The sequence below is a fragment of the Sorex araneus genome, chromosome X (assembly GCF_027595985.1).
Source record: "Sorex araneus isolate mSorAra2 chromosome X, mSorAra2.pri, whole genome shotgun sequence".
Classification (NCBI taxonomy): domain Eukaryota; kingdom Metazoa; phylum Chordata; class Mammalia; order Eulipotyphla; family Soricidae; genus Sorex; species Sorex araneus.
In genome coordinates, this window is record NC_073313.1 from 114,228,836 (window position 1) to 114,241,446 (window position 12,611).

Sequence of the window (12,611 nt, forward strand, 5' to 3'; positions counted from 1 at the left end):
TTGTGTCCATGTGGCCAAGCATATGTGTCGTCCGAATGTCCCCTCTTGAGATGTGTACTGGGGTGCTCTTCACCTTTAGAGAATCTCTTGAATGTGTTACTCTCTCTCCCTTTCCTTCATTCGCTTCCTCAAAAAGGCCCTACCCCTGCCCCCCCCCCCCCCAAAAAAAAATCTGTTTTCACTTCACTGCTTTTCTAGCCCGAAGTTCTTTTCTGTGGGACGGACAAGGACCTGGAATGTCTAGGTAAGGCCTAGGACTGGTTTTCCATTCCTGCGAAGAGCAATTCCTCTCTTCAGCCTGAGTCCACAGCTCCCCAAGAAGTTGGTGGTGGGAATTAAGTCCTGTACTTAGAAGAGTAAGTGGATCTCGGGTGTGGCTTGACCTAGTGGCGCTGGCGGAGGTTGAGGTTTGTCTACTTCACGTAAGTCTCCCAGGGGCCCACTAACTGCAGTCCTGCGATTTGGCTCAGCTCACTGTGACTAACGGAAACAGGGACAGGGTGATGGGCAAGGTTTCCAAACCTTAATAGGCTCTATCTTGTCAGGTTTCCTCAGCAAACATTCCTCAGGCAATGAGCTCTGGCCTTTCCTAGGGAAATAAATCTTCCCCCTGACTTGGCTTCCTAGGCATTGGTCCCAGGAAGTGACATCTGACTGCCAAAATGATTTGCAAAATTAATGACAGAACTGGCATAATGGCAAGTCCTTTACTTCAAGACTCAAAAAAAACCATCACATCTAACCTGTTGAAAAAGGGTAAAAAGCCAAACAGTGTTTGCCAAGCTGAGGCAATAAGTATGAGGCTTCCTCAATAGGGGTTTTTGTCCATCAAAACACTCTGATATTCACTATACTATCTGTCACTTTAGGTTTTGAGAGTCAGTATCTATAATTTTATAATCCCCCCAAAGAAGACAAATGACATCAAAAAGGATCTGCCTGCTGGAAGGCTTGAATGACTTGGGGACTCCTCTGAGCGTTTTTTGATTCTCAAAGGGCGGAGGGAGAGAGCAGGAGTCAAAAGAAAGCTGACATTCCTAGAACAATAGTGCCATCAAGTGGAAGCATCTTGAGTATGGGTTCGACTGTGGATCTTAGCTGTGCAATGGGGGCCACTCAGGATTCCTGAGCTAGTCCCAGCCACAGCGCATCTCCACTGTCCATGGGAAAAGTACATGACACCCATTAAGGCTAGATCACCCAAACAACCCCTGTAACATAGATGCACAGGGTGGAGAGGGTGTGGCCAGTGGAAGCAAACAGACTGACAAATACCCTGAAGCCAAAAGTCAAAAAAACTTTTTTTTTTTTTAAGTCAAAAGGCTAGCCAAAAATCTGCCAAGCAGGCAGGAACAGGATACAAAGATAACCTGAGACACAGAAGCTGATGATCCACCAGCAGACGCCCTGGTCCCGCAACCAAGCCAAGGCTGCGGGCCAGTGTGTCAAAGTCCCAGTGGAGCCTTGTGCTCTCCAGAGCGGTCTCTGCTGCTGGGCTCTGCTCTGCCACGGGTACCTGCAGACTGCAGGGCTCAGAGGGAAAGTGTGCCCGCAGACCCCAGCCAGGCCAGCTGCTGCTGCCCCTTCCAGGGAGAGCCCATAGTCCCGCCCAGAACATGGCGGCCCCCACAGTGCTCACCCAGGGTCCCTCTGCAGGACCCTCCAGGCGCAGGGAGATTGGCTCTCTCAGCTCGGCCCTACCTGGCCTTGGCTAAAGGTTCCTCACTGCCCACTGGACAGAGCAGCAGAGCTGCAGACTGCCCAGGGGACTTGCCTTTCGCAGGGGCTGCACTTCCCAGTCACTCCTCCCCGGATGTGCAATAGGAACTAACAACCTATTCCTCTTGATGGCAGTATGGTCACAGGGATAAAACCTCTGCTTGCTCCCCTCCCCCAGGCTTCTCCCACTGCCATTCCTTTAGGAAAACCAGGTGCAAACTTGCTCATACAAGGGGCTCACCATCTTGCCATGAAGATGACAGGGAGTAATGGATGTTAGATTGATCTTAACTTGAAAAGGCCTGTGACCAGAACATTCATGGGGAACAAACTGAGAACCATAATAATCCAATCACTTGATATCCCAAAAAACCCATAACAGGATTACCTGAAAAGAGAAAATTACATGGTTTCCTCTCTCCTATAGCTGAGTGGTATTCACTGGAGGCATGCACCCATGAACTGTAATTTTTAATGCAGTCATCTGTACTTGTACATTTGGGTTGTTTCCAGATTTTGGCTACCTGGAATAGTGTTGCAATGAACACAGAGTGCAAATTATGAACTTTTTGGAACATATCCTGCTAAGTGAAGTCAGGAGAGGGATAGACAAGAATGGCACCCCTTATATGCAGGATACAAGGAAACCTGGCAAGTGAGTGACAAATGTCCACAGACAGGAAAACTGGGAACTAGTCTTCTGCAGGAAGCTCAGCATGCAGGGGGATGGGGACACTGCTGAAGGGAAATGGACACTGGGCTGGAACAATGCATGAATGACACTCTACTATTACCATTATGGCAAATTATGGTGACAAAAAAAAATTTTTTTTGAGAGAATGAACAGAAACACAATTTTCCTATATACTCCCCACAAAAAGAGCCACACCCTAACTCTTCCTATTACTGCATTCCCACCTCCCAGAAATGTTGATCTCACAATAATCTAAGACAGGAAGTCAGAAATTAAACTGCTACAGAGAGAGATACCCTTCTGGGTCTTTTTGGTGTTTTTGTTATTTTTTTTTCTTTTTCTGGTGTTCTTTAGGTCTTGGGGTCAAACCTGACCATTCTCAGGGCTTATGGAGAGGTATGAGGATGATATATACCTGATACCATCAGGTATCCATCAGGCCTGGTGGAGGTATGAGGATCAAACCCTGAAGTCCACATTCAAAGCAAGAGCCTAAAAGTCTGTAATATACTCAGGACCTCCTTCATACTTCTTGAGGCCAGTATCTATATATTCCAAACATCCAAAGAAACAACATATTCCTAGGAGGATCTACCAGAAAAGTTTGAATGATTTGGGGGAACACTCTGGGCTTTTTTGATTCTCAAAGGGCGGAGGGCGAGACCAGGAGCAAGAGGAAAGCTGAATTCCTAGAACCACAGTGCCATCAAGTGGAAGGCTTTTGAGTATGGGTCCACTAGCCTGTGGATGCACAGGCTGAGCTGTGCACTGGGGCCACTGGGATTCCTGGGCACTTCCCAGCCACTGTGCATGTCTGCTGACCCTGGAAAGCCAATGACACTTATGTCTAGATCACTCAAAGGAGCACCTTAACACAGATGTTTCTGGCGCAGTGTGGAGAGGGTGTGGCCAGTGGAAGCAATGAAACCGAAACCGACCAAAAGCATGAAGCTTCACTCAAAAGGCTGGTCAAATATCTGCCCAGGGGGCAGAAACAGGGTTCAAGGATAACCTGAGACACTTGAGTGGTTGATGCAGGAGCAGTTCCCTTGGCCCAGCAGAGAAGCCAAGTCTGCAGCCATACTGTCAAAGTCCCAGTGGAGCCGTGTGCTCTCCCGAGAAGTCTCTGCTGCTGGGCTCTGCTCTGCCATGGGTACTTGCAGGCTGCAGGGCTCAGAGGGAAAGTGCCCGCAGACCCCAGCCAGGCCAGCTGCTGCTGCCCCTTCCAGGGAGAGCCCATAGTCCCGCCCAGAACATGGCGGCCCCCACAGTGCTCACCCAGGGTCCCTCTGCAGGACCCTCCGGGCGCAGGGAGATTGGCTCTCTCAGCTCGGACCTACCTGGCCTTGGCTAAAGGTTCCTCACCGCCCACTGGACAGACCAGCAGAGCTGCAGACTGCCCAGGGGACTCTCCTTTCGCAGGGGCTGCACTACCCAGTCACACCTCCCCGGATGTGCAATAGGAACGAACAACCTCTTCCGCTTGATGGCAGTATGGTCACAGGGATAAAACCTCTGCTTGCTCCCCTCCCCCAGGCCTCTCCCACTACCAGTCCTTTAGGAAAAACAGGTGCAAACTTGCTAATACAAGAAGATCACCATCTTGCCATGAAGATGACAGGGAGTAAGGGGATGTTAGATTGATATTAACTTGAAATGGCCTGTGACCAGAACATTCATGGGGAACAAACTGAGGACCATAATAATCCAATTACTTGATAACCCAATAACCCAATAACTTGAAAACAACAAATTACATGCCTTCCTCTCTTCTATAGTTGAGCGGTATTCCATTGCATGCATGCACCCATGCACTGCAATTTTTAATCTAGTAATCTAGTCTTGGACATTTGGGTTCTTTCCAGATTTTGGCTACCTGGAACAGTGTTGCAATGAACATAGAGTGCAAATCATGCACTTTGCTGCTACATTGGATGATTTGTTAAGTATCCTGCTGAGTGAAGTCTGGAGAGGTACAGAGAAGAATGGCACTCCCTATATTCAGGATAGAAGGAAACCTGGCAAGTGAGTGACAAATGTCCACAAGCAGGAAAACTGGAATTGGTCTTCAGTAGGAAGCTCTGAATGAAAGGGGATGGGGACACTGCTGAAGGGAAATGGACACTGAGCTACAACAATGCATGAATGACACTCTACTATTGACATTATGGCAAATTATGGTGCCAAAATAAAAATTTTTAAGAGAAATGACAGAAACACAATTTTCCTATATACTCCCCACAAAAAGAGCCACACCCTAACTCTTCCCATTTCTACATTCACACCTCCCAGAAATGTTGATCTCACAACAATCTAAGACAGGAAGTCAGAAATTAAATGCTACAAAGAGAGATGCCTTTCGGTGTCCTTTTGGTGTTTTTGTTATTTTTTTCTTTTTCTGATGTTCTTTCAGTCTTGGGGCCAAACCGGACCATTCTCAGGTCTTATGCCTGGTGGAGGTATGAGGATCAAACCCTGAAGTCCGCATTCAAAGCAAGAGCCTAAAAGTCTGTAATATACTCAGGACCTCCTTTATACTTCTTGAGGTCAGCATCTATATATTCCAAACATCCAAAGAAACAATAAATATATTCCTAGGAGGATCTACCAGAAAAGTTTGAATGATTTGGGAGAACACTCTGGGCTTTTTTGATTCTCAAAGGGCGGAGGGCGAGACCAGGAGCAAGAGGAAAGCTGAATTCCTAGAACCACAGTGCCATCAAGTGGAAGGCTTTTGAGTATGGGTCCACTAGCCTGTGGGTGCACAGGCTGAGCTGTGCACTGGGGCCACTGGGATTCCTGGGCACTTCCCAGCCACTGTGCATCTCTGCTGACCCTGCGAAAGCCGATGACACTTATTAAGTCTAGATGACTCAAAGGAGCACCTTAACACAGATGTTTCTGGTGCAGTGTGGAGAGTGTGGCCAGTGGAAGCAATGAAACTAACCAAAAGCCTGAAGCTTCACTCAAAAGGCTGGTCAAATATCTGCCCAGGGGGCAAAAACAGGGTCCAAGGATAACCTGAGACACTTGAGTGGTTCATCCAGGAACAGATCGCTCGGCCAAGCAGAGAAGCCACGTTTTCGGCCCAGTTTATCAAAGTCCCAGTGGAACCGTGTGTTCTCCAGAGCATTCTCTGCTGCTGGGCTCTGCTCTGCCACTTGTACTCTCAGCCTGCAGGGCTCAGAGGGAAAAGTGTGCCCGCAGACCCCAGCCAGGCCAGCTCTGCTGCCCCTTCCAGGGAGAGCCCATAGTTCCGCCCAGAACATGGCGGCCCCCACAGTGCTCACCCAGGGTCCCTCTGCAGGACCCTCCGGGCGCAGGGAGATTGGCTCTCTCAGCTCGGCCATACCTGGCCTTGGCTAAAGGTTCCTCACCGCCCACTGGACAGACCAGCAGAGCTGCAGACTGCCCAGGGGACTCTCCTTTCGCAGGGGCTGCACTTCCCAGTCACTCCTCCCTGGATGTGCAATAGGAACTAACAACCTATTCCGCTTGATGGCAGTATGGTCACAGGGATAAAACCTCTGCTTGCTCCCCTCCCCCAGTCCTCTCCCAGAGCCATTCCTTTAGGAAAAACTGGTGCAAACTTGCTAGTACCAGGGGATCACCATGTAGCCAGGAAGATGACAGGGAGTAATGGATGTCAGATTGATCTTAACATGAAATGGCCTGTGACCAGAACATTCATGGGAACAAACTGAAAACCATAAATTACATGGTTTCCTCTCTCCTACAGCTGAGTGGTATTCCATTGCATGCATGCACCCATGGAGTGTAATTTTTTATCCAGTCATCTGGTCTTGGGCATTTGGGTTGTTTCCAGATTTTGACTACCAGGAATAGTGTTCCAATGAACACAGAGTGCAATTCATGCACTTTGCTGCTACCTTGGATGGATTTGCTAAGTATCCTGCTGATTGAAGTCAGGACAGGGACAGACAAGAATGGAACCCCCTATATTCAGGATAGAAGGAAACCTGGCAAGTGAGTGACAAATGTCCCCAGGCAGGAAAACTGGGAACTGGTCTTCAGTAGGAAGCTCAGCATGCAGGGGGATGGGGACACTGCTGAAGGGAAATGGACACTGGGCTGGAATAATGCATGAATGACACTCTACTATTACCATTATGGCAAATTATGGTGACAAAATAAAAATATTTTGAGAGAATGAACAGAAACACAATTTTCCTATATATTCCCCACAAAAAGAGCCAGACCCTAACTCATCCTATTACTGCATTCCCACCTCCCAGAAATGTTGATCTCACAATAATCTAAGACAGGAAGTCAGAAATTAAACTGCTACAAAGAGAGATACTCTTCTGGGTCTTTTTGGTGTTTTTGTTATTTTTTTTTCTGGTGTTTTTTCAGTCTTGGGGCTAAACCTGACCATTCTCAGGTCTTATGCCTGGTGGAGGTGTAAGGATCAAAACTTGAAGTCCACATTCAAAGCAAGAGCCTAAAAGTCTGTAATATACTCAGGACCTCCTTTATACTTCTTGAGGTCAGCATCTATATATTCCAAACATCCAAAGAAACAATATCTTCCTAGGAGGATTGACCAGAAAAGTTTGAATGATTTGGGGGAACACTCTGGGCTTTTTTGATTCTCAAAGGGCGGAGGGCGAGACCAGGAGCAAGAGGAAAGCTGAAATTGCTAGAACCACAGTGCCATCAAGTGGAAGTCTTTTGAGTATGGGTCCACTAGCCTGTGGATGCACAGGCTGAGCTGTGCACTGGGGCCACGGGATTCCTGGGCACTTCCCAGCCACTGTGCATGTCTGCTGACCCTGGGAAAGCCGATGACACTTATTAAGCCTAGATCACTCAAAGGAGCACCTTAAAACAGATGTTTCTGGCGCAGTGTGGAGAGGGTGTGGCCAGTGGAAGCAATGAAACTGACCAAAAGCCTGAAGCTTCACTCAAAAGGCTGGTCAAATATTTGCCCAGGGGGCAGAAACAGGGTCCAAAGATAACCTGAGGCACTTGAGTGATTGATCCAGGAGTAGATCACTTGGCCCAGCAAGCAAGTCAAGTCTGCGGCCATACTGTCAAAGTCCCAGTGGAGCCGGGTGCTCTCCAGAGCTGTCACTGCTGCTGGGCTCTGCTCTGCCACGGGTACTCTCAGACTGCAGGGCTCAGAGGGGAAAGTGTGCCGGCAGACCCCAGCCAGGCCAGCTGCTGCTGCCCCTTCCAGGGAGAGCCCATAGTCCCGCCCAGAACATGGCGGCCACCACAGTCCTCAACAAGGGTCCCTCTGCAGGACCCTCCGGGCACAGAGAGATTGGCTCTCTCAGTTGGTTCCTATCTGGCCTTGGCTAAAGTTTCCTCACCACCTACTAGATAAACCAGCAGAGCTCCAGAGTTGCCCAGGGACTCTCCAGTCACAGGGGCTGCAATTCCCAGTCATTCCTGTGAGGACATGTCACTGAACCAACAAACCTATTCTGCATGATGGCAGTATATTCACAGATGTACATTCACCTATGCTTGCTACTATCCCCCAGTCCTCTCCCACTGCCATTCCTTTAGGAATAACCAATGAAAACTTACAAATACCAGGGGATCACCATCTTGCCAGGAAGAAGACAGGGAGTAAGGGGATGTAGATTTATCTTAACTTAAAATGGCCTGTGACCTGTGACCAGAACATTCATGGGGAACAAACTGAGAACAATAATAACCCAATAACTTGAAAACAACAAATTACATGGTTTCCTCTCTTCTATAGCTGAGCAGTATTCCATTGCATGCATACACCCATGAACTGCAATTTTTAATCCAGTCATCTGGTCTTGGACATTTGGGTTGTTTCCAGATTTTGGCTACCAGGAATAGTGTTCCAATGAACACAGAGTGCAAATCATGCACTTTTCTGCTACCTTGGATGGATCTGAAAATATTTTGCGGAGTGAAGTCAGGAGAGGGACAGACAAGAATGTCACCCTAAATGCAGGATATAAGGAAACCTGGCAAGTGAGTGACAAATGTCCCCAGGCAGGAAAACTGGGAACTGGTCTTCAGTAGGAAGCTCAGCATGCAGGGGGATGGGGACACTGCTGAAGGGAAATGGACACTGGGCTGGAACAATGCATGAATGACACTCTACTATTACCATTATGGCAAATTATGGTGACAAAAAAAAATTTTTTGAGAGAATGAACAGAAACACAATTTTCCTATATACTCCCCACAAAAAGAGCCAGACCCTAACTCTTCTTAATACTGCATTCACACCTCCCAGAAATGTTGATCTCACAATAATCTAAGACAGGAAGTCAGAAATTAAACTGCTACAAAGAGAGATACCCTTCTGGGTCTTTTTGGTGTTTTTGTTATTTTTTTATTCCTTTTTCTGGTGTTCTTTAGGTCTTGGGGCCAAACCTGACCATTCTCAGGGCTTATGCCTGGTGGAGGTATGAGGATCAAACCCTGAAGTCCGCATTCAAAGCAAGAGCCTAAAAGTCTGTAATATACTCAGGACCTCCTTCATACTTCTTGAGGTCAGCATCTATATATTCCAAACATCCAAAGAAACAACATATTCCTAGGAGGATCTACCAGAAAAGTTTGAATGATTTGGGGGAACACTCTGGGCTTTTTTGATTCTCAAAGGGCGGAGGGCGAGACCAGGAGCAAGAGGAAAGCTGAATTCCTAGAACCACAGTGCCATCAAGTGGAAGTCTTTTGAGTAGGGGTCCACTAGCCTGTGGATGCACAGGCTGAGCTGTGCACTGGGGCCACTGGGATTCCTGGGCACTTCCCAGCCACTGTGCATCTCTGCTGACCCTGGAAAGCCGATGACACTTATTAAGTCTAGATCACTCAAAGGAGCACCTTAACACAGATGTTTCTGGCGCAGTGTGGAGAGGGTGTGGCCAGTGGAAGCAATGAAACCGACCAAAAGCGTGAAGCTTCACTCAAAAGGCTGGTCAAATATCTGCCCAGTGGGCAGAAACAGGGTTCAAGGATAACCTGAGACACTTGACTGATTGATCCAGAAGCAGATCGCTGGGCCCAGCACACAAGCCAAGTCTGTCAAAGTCCCAGTGGAGCCGGGTGCTCTCCAGCGCGGTCTCTGCTGCTGGGCTCTGCTCTGCCACGGGTACCTGCAGGCTGCAGGGCTCAGAGGGAAAGTGTGCCCGCAGACCCCAGCCAGGCCAGCTGCTGCTGCCCCTTCCAGGGAGAGCCCATAGTCCCGCCCAGAACATGGCGGCCCACACAGTGCTCACCCAGGGTCCCTCTGCAGGACCCTCCAGGCGCAGGGAGATTGGCTCTCTCAGCTCTGCCCTACCTGGCCTTGGCTAAAGGTTCCTCACCGCCCACTGGACAGACCAGCAGAGCTGCAGACTGCCCAGGGGACTCTCCTTTCGCAGGGGCTGCACTACCCAGTCACTCCTCCCCGGATGTGCAACAGGAACTAAAAACCTCTTCCGCGTGATGGCAGTATGGTCACAGGGATAAAACCTCTGCTTGCTCCCCTCCCCCAGGCCTCTCCCACTGCCATTCCTCTAGGAAAAACAGGTGCAAACTTGCTAATACCAGGGGATCACAATCTTGCCATGATGATGACAGGGAGTAAGGGGATGTTAGATTTATCTTAACTTGAAATGGCCTGAAACTGGTATCTTCATGGGGAACAAACTGAGAACATCTCATATTTTGTAATAACCCAATAACCAGATAAGAACAAATTTCATGGTTTCCTCTCTTCTTAGAGCTGAGCAGTATTCCATTGCATGCATGCACCCAAGCACCAAAATTTTTCATGCAGTCATTTGCCCTTTGATACTTCAGTTGGTTCCAGGTTTTTGCTACAGGGAATAGTGTTGCAATAAACTCAGTAAACATCATCCCTTCTGTCCCTTCAATTTCCTATTTCTTCTTGGATGTGTTTGTAGGTGCCAAATGGCTAAAAACAGAAAACAGTCACCCAAGAGGAAGACAGGAAATGCAGCTAATCTTGCAGACTGGCAGAGACCACTTTGGATATTTATCCACTAAGGTTCACATAAAAGAGGGACACTGTCACAAAAAGTGAGAAATTAAACTTCTAGAGAGAGAGATACCTTTCTGGGTTTTTAATTTTATTTTATTTTATTTTTAGTTTTTGGTGTTGTTTTGGTCTTGGGGCCACACCTGGCCAAGCTCAGGGCCTATGTCTAGGGGCTATATGAGGATCAAACTTGAAGTCCACATATAAAGCAAGAGTTTAAAACTTTATAACATAGTCAGGGCCTCTTTTATATTGCTTGAGGTCAGTATCTACATATTTCTAACCTCCAAAGAGATGATAGATTCCAAAGAGCAACTACCACTAAAAGTTTGAATGATTGGGGGTGTAGGGTGCTCTCTGGGTGTTTTTTGATTTTCAAAGGGTGGAGGGAGAACCAGGAGGCAGAGGGAAGCAGACATTCCTAGATCAACAGTGCCATCAAGTGGAAGCCTTTTGAGTATAGGTTCCACTGAGTTCTGTGAATCTACAGGTTTAGCTGTGCACTAGGGGCCACTAGGGATTTCTGGGCTAGTCCCAGCCACAGAGCATCTCTACTGAATGCGAAAGCTACCCGACAGGCATTAAGGCTAGATCACCCAAAGGAGCCCTGTAACACAGATGCTTCAGGCATGGTGTTGGAGAGCATGTGGCCAGTGGAAGCAACTGGACTGACAAAAGCCTGAAGGCTAGTGGACTCAAAAGGCTAGTCCAGTATCTGCCCAGCAGGCAGAAACGGGGTCCAAGGACAATCTGAGACACAGAAGTGGATGATCCACCAGCAGACGCCCTGGTCCCGCAACCAAGCCAAGGCTGCGGGCCAGTGTGTCAAAGTCCCAGTGGAGCCTTGTGCTCTCCAGAGCGGTCTCTGCTGCTGGGCTCTGCTCTGCCAGGGGTACCTGCAGACTGCAGGGCTCAGAGGGAAAGTGTGCCCGCAGACCCCAGCCAGGCCAGCTGCTGCTGCCCCTTCCAGGGAGAGCCCATAGTCCCGCCCAGAACATGGCGGCCCCCACAGTGCTCACCCAGGGTCCCTCTGCAGGACCCTCCGGGCGCAGGGAGATTGGCTCTCTCAGCTCGGCCCTACCTGGCCTTGGCTAAAGGTTCCTCACCGCCCACTGGACAGACCAGCAGAGCTGCAGACTGCCCAGGGGACTCTCCTTTCGCAGGGGCTGCACTTCCCTGTCATTCCTCCCCGGATGTGCAATAGGAACGAACAACCTCTTCCGCTTGATGGCAGTATGGTCACAGGGATAAAACCTCTGCTTGCTCCCCTCCCCCAGGCCTCTCCCACTGCCAGTCCTTTAGGAAAAACAGGTGAAAGCTTGCTCATACAAGGGACTCACCATTAAGCCTCAGTCCTTTGCTAACAAAATCCTCCTGTCTCAACTGTAGGACACTGCTAAAGTACTAAGACAATACAGTCCATTTTAAAAGCTTTTCAGAATTTGAGCTAGGGTTGGCAGCATCCTGTCATGGAAGCTGACTTCCAGAGATAATAGCCAACTCACTCACATACACATAGGGGCTACTCACACAGCTACTCAGTCTATGTAGTACAAGCCAAGTACACTGTACTGCAGTCTTAGAGTCCACTTTCTTAAGTCTTCAAAGTTTGAAGCTCCCTAGTTTGAGGAAAGACAGACAGGGCGGGCATGGGCGTGGGGTAAGCAAGAGTATAGTGGGTTGGGCACCTGCCTTGCACAAGGCTAACCCAAGTTAAATCTCCAGCACCCCATATGGTCCCCCAAGTCGCTCCAGGAGTGATCCCTGAGCATGGTCAGGAATAAGCACTGAACATCGCTGGGTATGGGTGCACCTTAGGATACGAAGCAGTCTTAGAGGAACCCCACCTACGCACAAATACCCAGCAATACAACCCCCACATATTTGCTGTTCCAGTAAGATGATGTCCCTAAGTCCGCCAAGATTTGGCGGAGGGTCATATGCAGTGAGCAATCAGGAGACCAGGGCAAAGCACAGGTACTAAAGTCCCCACAGAAAGCAAACAAGACAAAAAGCCTTCAAAGCAAACAAGACAAAAAGCCTTCAGTGCCTGGCTCACTATGGACCGCTACCCACATGGAGATTTAAGTGAGAGAGAAAGGGAGTTCAATGGTGATACCAAAGGCAAATCATTCCATAGGGGCTGGGACCCCAAACAATTAAGTCCCAACCCCAACTTTGGGCCAATCTGTTTCTGCT

At 48.6% G+C, this 12,611-nt stretch overlaps 1 long non-coding RNA gene across 2 annotated transcripts in view; it reads right to left on the reverse strand.

Moving 5' to 3' along the window:
- The window catches only part of LOC129400127 (uncharacterized), a 98,238-nt gene that overhangs the window by 27,828 nt on the left and 57,799 nt on the right, over positions 1 to 12,611 (reverse strand). The window lies entirely within an intron of this gene.